This window comes from Nyctereutes procyonoides, unplaced genomic scaffold (genome assembly GCF_905146905.1).
Source record: "Nyctereutes procyonoides isolate TBG_1078 unplaced genomic scaffold, NYPRO_anot_genome, whole genome shotgun sequence".
NCBI lineage: Eukaryota > Metazoa > Chordata > Mammalia > Carnivora > Canidae > Nyctereutes > Nyctereutes procyonoides.
Genome location: NW_026575139.1, coordinates 19,033,611 through 19,039,905, shown reverse-complemented (window position 1 = coordinate 19,039,905; position 6,295 = coordinate 19,033,611).

Genomic DNA, 6,295 nt, shown 5'->3' with positions numbered 1-6,295 from the left:
TGGGTGGATGTTGTATTATTAATGGTTAAGTTACATGAATAACATCAAAGCAAGTGGAAGATTTTTTGACTCACTTTATAGAATATTCCTATGGGATTTTAATAATGATGCCAGTGGTTGATGATTAATTTAACCACAAAAAGTTCGACTAAATTTTGATAAGTGGTGAGTATACAGAGTAATTTTTGTATGTAAATAGAATATATGCTGCCATGAGATGAGATTCCTAAAGCTAAGGGGTTCCTGGGTGGCTCAGTAGGTTAAGCTTCCGACTCTTGATTTCAACTCGGGTCATAATTTCAGAGTTGTGAGATAGAGCCCTGAGTTGGGGTCCATGTTCAATGGAGAGTCTGTTTCTTCTTCTCCCTCTGCCCTTCTCCCTCACTCATGCACACACTCTCTTTCCCAAATAAATAAAAAAGAAAACTGCTTAAGCTAAATGCTGATTTATCATTGGAATTCATCAAGTTGCTTGGTTACATATGTACACAACTATATCTAGTAAATTGCATATGAATTTGCCCATTGACCCAACAATGCCAATTCTAGGACTCCAACCCACAAATATAGTAGCAAAAATATGAAAAGGTATATGCCCAGAACTATTCATTATAGGACTGCTTATCACTCCAAAAGAAAGGAAACACCCTGATATGTCCATATAAGGAGATTGGTTAAATGAACTAGAATAAATTATGGTACATGCGCATGGTGAAATATTCTGCAACTATGACAAGGAATGAGGAATATCTCCATATGCCACTATGGATTAATCTTTAGGATATAGTGTTGAGTGAGAAAAGCAAGTAGAGATAAGTGTTCTTTGTATGCTACCATTTAAGAAAAGAGAAACTATATAAATGTGTGTCCATACACTTGCTTATATTTAAAAAAAAAAAAAAAGATAAACCATATTTGTTTTAAAGGAAGGTTACCTATAAGGACAAGGAGAAAATATTATGATGAGGAAAGGAATGGAAACTAGGCTTACTTAAATATATCTTTTATATTTGATTCTGGAAACCTGTTCACTTTAATTATAAGATAAAATTAACTTATTTATAAAATAAATTTAATTGTAATTGGTCTCAGAACTGAAATAAAATGAAGCAGATAAACCTAATATTATGTTTCATAACACACAGAGGAGAACCTTTTTTTTTAATTTTTATTTATTTATGATAGAGAGAGAGAGAGAGAGAGAGAGAGAGAGGCAGAGACACAGGCAGAGGGAGAAGCAGGCTCCATGCACCGGAAGCCCGACGTGGGATTCGATCCCGGGTCTCCAGGATTGCGCCCTGGGCCAAAGGCAGGTGCCAAACCGCTGCGCCACCCAGGGATCCCCTGAGGAGAACCTTTTCAAGTGACTTTAAAACACAGCAATTTGACTATACATCCATAGTGAGATATTTTGTAAAAAATGAATAAATATAAAAAATTTTTTTCACTCTTCTCTGCATTGATGTGACAATGTTTGTGTATGTGTTCTGGTTTTTTAAATGTAAAATGTGAGATAAGTAAAATGGGTAATTATATGATGTTCTAATTATATCATCTCAATCATTCATGAAAACCAGGACTACCAACATGGGGGAAAGGAAATGGAGATTTAAAATACAAATGAAGAAGTAAAAATTCTGTAGTCCTTAATTTGAATTAGAAGCATCATAAAGCATTTTATTTTTTACCCTGCCTCTGAAAAGGCGTAGAAATAACCAACCCAGTAGCGATGAGTACACATAAGGCCCAGATCATGGCACTTCAAGACCAGTACTCCTTGGAGAAATGTCTTATTCTGATTCCAAGTCAAGACCAAGAAATGTCTTTTTTCTAAAAAACAACAAAACCCAAACTCAAGGTTTTAGCTTATAAAATATACATAGCTCTGCAAGAGCCTAGGCACAGTGACCAGTTTAGTAACTGTGAGCTTCTCTAGCTCCTAGATTATGATCTTAAAATACCATTTTCCACTCAAAGGAATCAAGGCTCCTTTGATATTCTCAGATATTGCTGACTCCAGGACCAGAGCAAGAAAAATATTAGCTTGAACCGATGAAATTGCCAATTATTGCTCAACCTAATACAAAATGAGTCTAGAATATATTTTCATACAGATAACAAGGGAGATGTATTAGTTTCTCTGGGCTATTTTAACAAAGTACCACAAACTGGGTGGCTTAAAATAATAGAAATTTATTTTCTCACAGTTCTGGAAGCTAGAAGTCTGAAATCAAGGTGTCAGCAAGACCATGCTCTAATGACACCCTGAGTATAATGCTTCTTCATCTGGTGGTGGCCAGCACTCTTTGGTGTTCTTCGGCTTATGGTTGCATCACTCCAATCTCTGCCTCCATCTATACTTGGCATTCTCCCTGTGTCTTTACATCGTTTCCCCTCTGTACATGTCTGTCTCTGTATCCCAAATTTTCCTTTTTGTAAGGATGCTAGTCATATTGGATTAGGGCTTACCCTTATGACTGCATTCTAACTTGTCTCTGTAAAGACACTATTTCCAAATAAGATCACTTTCTGAGGTACTAGGATTAGGATTTCAACATCTCTTTTTTAGAGGACACAATTCAACTCATAATAGAAGATACCAAAGATTGCTAGTGCCATGTCAAAGAAACCCAGAAGCCAGCCTGAAGCGGACCCCATAGGCCAAAGATGAGACACTTTGAGACCAATAGGATAGAATTTGCAACAAGTTGAAGTACACCAAATGTTTCAATCCATTCATTTATACTACTGTTAAAAAACAAAATATGAAAATTCTAATTGGTCACTATTGGAGGGTGTTGGGGAATTAACTAATTATTTTTGAGAGTGGTAAATGAAGAAAAATAATCAAGCATGAACTGTACCACCAAGTACCAAATAGTAGATGTAGTGGGTTGAATGGTGGCCCCCAAAAGAAAATGTCCATGTCCTAATCCTCAGAACCTGTGAATGTTACCTTACTTGAAAAAAAAGGCATTTTATTTTATTTTATTTATTTTATTTATTTATTTGAGAGAGAGAGAGCATGAGCAGGAACAGAGAGAGAGGGAGAAGCAGACTTCTCCTGAGACTCCCGCTGAGCAGGGAACCTGATGCAGGCCTCCATCCCAGGACCCTGGGATCATGACCTGAGCCAAAGCAGACACTTAACCAGCTGAGCCACCCTGGCACCCTGGGGAAAAAGGGTCTTTACAGGTATAATTATATTAAGGAGTTTGTGATCAGGACATCCTGGATTACCATGGTAGGCCCCAAATCTGATGACAAGTGTCCTTATAAGAGATACGTAGAGGTGTGCAAAAAACAGTGACCACAGTGGTAGAAATTGGAGTGGCACAGCCAAAAGTAATGTCAGAAGCCACCAGAAGTTGGAAGAGGCAAAGAACAGGTTCTCTCCTAGAGCCTCCGGGAGGGATGTGGCCCTGCCAATATCTTTATTTTAGACTTCTGGCCTCCAAAAATGCAAAAGAATAAATTTCTGTTGTTTTTAAACCACCAAGTACATGGTTCTTTATTACAAAAGCCTCAGGAAATGAATACAGTAGATGAGAGGAAGTTTCTCATTCGAGAAGTATTCCAGCTAATAAGTGAATAAAGAATGATAAAAATATTGCCATATTGCAACCTCTAATGAGTTGAGATAAAGGCTTTAAGTGCTGACATCTGCTAACACCACAAAAAGAGAAACAACCAGGTGTCTGTCTATGGTTCCTGACAAAGAACATGCTACCTTCACAGCCACCACCCAAATATATAAACCCTGAATCCAACTAAGCTTGTAGATCCAACTAACAATTAACAAAAAATACAGAAGATTCAAGGACATTTCATTTTTTTAAAAGGTTTTATTTATTTATTCATGAGAGATACAGAGAGAGAGGCAGAGACATAGGCAGAGAGAGAAGGAGACTCCATGCAGGGAGCCTGATGTGGGATTCAATCCTGGGACTCCAGGATCATGGCCTGAACTGAAGGCAGGCACTTAACTGGTAAGCCACTCAGGCATGCCTGCAAGGACATTTCAAACAACATATCCAGAATGCAATCAGCAAAATCCAGACCCTGGGAAACAATAGGACAACTAGTCCGATTTCTTCAACAAGTACATTCAGGGAGAGAGAAAGGAACCTATAGATTAAAAGACAATTAAGAAACAAATCAATCTCAATGTGTGGAACTTATTTGGATCCTAATTCAAATAAACTAAAAGAAATGACAATTATGAGCTAATTGGAAATTTGCACACTTACTGGATATTTGATGAAATTAAAGAGTTACTCAATGAAATGAAATTGTTCACATAAAATGTTAAAAATAAGTCCAGTGAAGCTTTATTTTTCAATCAGTGTTGGTTCTTTTTCCAGACAGTTTGTCTTCCAGTCAAAAGACAATTCATATCCCCAAGAAGGCCTGGTATTGTGTTATAAATGTAATTAATATTAAACACTGTTTAATTGAATAGGTTTCCTCTTTCTCTGATTCTTGGACCTCAGCCACCGATGCCTTATCTTGATTCACAAGTTGAACAGCTGTGACTTGGGACGGTTAAAAATGATGAAAATTAAGGTGCTCACTCTGATGTTTTTATAAAAGTATTCTTCTATCAGATAAATTATCTTTTTTTATGATTCTATTTATTTATTTATTTGAGAGTGAGCACATGAGCGGTGGGGAGGGGCAGAGAGAGGAGACTCCCTACTGCGCAGGACCTTGAGATCATGACCTGACCCCAAGGCAGATGCTTAACCTAGTAAGCAACCCAGGTGCCTCCACATTGTCTTTGATTCACATGCCAACTTTAACTTCTTATTCATACATCTTTGACTGGATAGACTGATACGACAGATAATTCTATGTGTTTCTAATAAAACACATCATAGGTAAATCTTCAGTTTATCTACAAACTATATCTTAGAGAATTATGACTTGAACCGGATGGACCATTTTCAGTTCTTGAGAATCTACCTTCCTCTGGTAGTAGAGATAGTAGAGCTTATAAAAAGGGAGGCGGCAGAAAATAATGAGGGCTGGTCTTCTGTTTAGCAGTTTTCTGTGATAAAATCAAGGGGCGCATTTCAAATAACTTGTTGCAAGCAAGGTGCTGGATTAATGTTGGAGAATGCTTCTTCAAAGTAATGAGATAACCAACAGGCAAAAAATATCATAGATGCTTAAACAGGAAAAGTGGAGATTAAGAAAAAAAAAAAAAACGAGGAATTTGCCTTTTTGTGTTCCTGCCAAGATGAGAAGCCATAATAATAATGGATTTACTTTAAAAGCTTTAATCCCATGCTACTTCCTTTAAAGCTTGCAGCAGCCCAATGAGGTAAGTAATGTGATCCCTTCATTGTGGATGGAAAACTGAGACTCACCTTCTGCAGTGACTTGCCCAAGGTCATATTGCTGTTAACTTGTGAAATTTTAGCGGTACAAATTCAAGGCTCTTTCCGAAACTTGTCTTAGAAATGAGAAACTATAAATCCAGGAGAATGCAAAGGTTTTGAGTCAAACCTGTGTTTGCTCCTTAAATTTGTCAAATGTATGTATGTTAATTATATAATGAATTAAACTTTATTTGGGAGAAGAGAAACTCTATAGCTTATGCAAAACTGAGACCTGAAACTGAAACTCTGCCCTGATTAAATATAACTGCCTTCATAAAAGCGTCGTCAAGAAGCATTTATTAAATCGTTTAATTTCTCTGTTTTTACATCAGTTGAAAATCATCCATTTCCCATTTTAAATAGCACCTACTCAATTACTAAATTTGTCAAGAACAGTCATTTTCTAGCAAGATTTTCTATAATCAAAACACATGTCTAGATTTATCATGTTTTTAATGCTTTCATAAAAACAAGAAAATAATGGATGACCATTTTTAGTAGAACACTTGGAAGGGGAATTCTATTTTACTTAAAAAGCCACTGGCATAACCCTGGATTATGTAGATTAAAAAAATATATTAAATTGGGCATGTGCTAATGTCATTTCACAAAAAAACAGAAGAGTCAGGATATATTGAAAGGTATAGTGGTATAACAAGTAGCCAAATGTGTGGACTATACAGTCAGATAGACCAAGAGGCTTGTCCTTGCTCTGATCATGGGCAAGTTAAGTTACCTTATCTGTAAAGTGGCAGTTTAGTAATATTCTGTTTTAGAGAGTTACATGAGGATTAAGAGATAATCCATGTAAAATCCCTTAGTGTAGTGATTGGCACAAAGTAGGTCCTCAGTAAATACTGAAGACCATAACAACAACAACAACAATAATAATATTGATGGTACGGAAAATT